Raw genomic sequence first — 1,659 nt, forward strand, 5'->3', positions numbered from 1 at the left:
AGGGGGAGGGGAAGGGAAGGAAAAGAAAGGGGAAGAGAAGGGAAGGAAAGGAACAAAATTCTGTGCTGTGGAAAGACTGGAATGTAATGATAAGAAAATATTCTGCATCGTATGGAATTTACTTATAATAACTTTGAGAGTTTAATATAAATTGCAATGGGGCAATCTAAAACATGAAAGGGAAGGGAACGAATTAAATTATAAAGGTAAAAACATAGCAAATGGTGCTGAAAAACTAAATGTGGTATTCATACACATATTTCAAAAAACAAGAGGATAGGGACCAAAATCAATGTGACATAGACAATAAAGCCACTTAGTTTTACTTAATGAATTTAATTTAATTAATTATGCAAGTCATTGTCAAGCCAAAAGTTTTAATACAAGATTTAAAGGACTTGATTTGAGTATGTTTAATGAAAATATCCATAATTATTCAAAACAGATTTTAAAAGTATGAAGAGTAAAATTACCACTGCCTGAAGGCATGCCCCATGCTTTATTGGCAAAAGTTATAAGAAGTGAAGGTAATTTAATCCATTTGTGGCTTTTCATACACTTATTTGGAAATAAGTGACAGTAACCTCTCTTAGAAAAGGTGCCTGGGGTGTTGTGTATTTCCAGGGATATAGGGCTCGACCATGAGAAACTGTATGCATAAGGATGAGTAGGTCATCATATCATACCTGGGGTCTATGGAAAGCTTCTTAGAGGTATCATAATTTTTTTAAATATTATGTGTTGTTATTTAAACAATCACCGTATGCTGTATGTTTGACCTAATTCAGGAATGTTCCAATACTGAATTGTTTGTCCCCTCATGGATTTTATGAAGAATACAGAAAAAAAGGAACAGTACTGCATTGTCTTCTGTTCCCTTAACACTCCCAAAGTGCATAGACAGCATCTGCCATGCTGATGTCTTTTTGCTGGCAAAACCACTTTTGTGACATTAGAATTCTCCCATACATCATTTTAAAATGCTGCATATGATACAGGACATACAACAACACATGACAGGGAAACATGCTAAGCAGTAAAGACTTTATAACCAAGTAATTAATTCTTTAAAGACCTCAAATTACATTGTAGAACTTCTGGTCAGAGGCTCTTTATTGCCCCTCCATGGAAGTGGGCATCTGTAGTCCAGCTTTCTGAATTTTTCGTGGATGGGACAATTCTCCTCTCACTGCGCAGACTCCACAATAATTGAGATTTTTTTCTTTATTTAGTATACTAATAGCTGTTAATTCTTCTTAATATGGCATACTCTTTACTAGAGCTCCAAAATCATGTTCATTGTCATTCAAAATTAGTCTGTTTAGTGAAACAAACAGGCCAACTTCACTTCAATTTGGTCAAGATCAGATAAGCCTGCCTTGGCTGATGCTCATTATCTTGCAGCATCTTTTGATCAGAGTGCAGTAGAGGGTTCTTCCTTTCTGTCCTCACCCTGTGCCTGTCCCTCTGACTCCATGCCCATTGGTTCTACAGCTATACCACTCTCCAGAAAAACCTTCCCTTCTCCTCATCCCTCTTCATGCTGTGGTGAAGCCATCAAAGAGGCTATTTAGCAACAGAAAACCTCAAGAGAGCATATTAAAAGGATTTATTGCATTATGGTGAAAGTAAATCGTGGGATAACCTAAATGGTTAGGT

This window comes from Meleagris gallopavo, chromosome 4 (genome assembly GCF_000146605.3).
Source record: "Meleagris gallopavo isolate NT-WF06-2002-E0010 breed Aviagen turkey brand Nicholas breeding stock chromosome 4, Turkey_5.1, whole genome shotgun sequence".
NCBI lineage: Eukaryota > Metazoa > Chordata > Aves > Galliformes > Phasianidae > Meleagris > Meleagris gallopavo.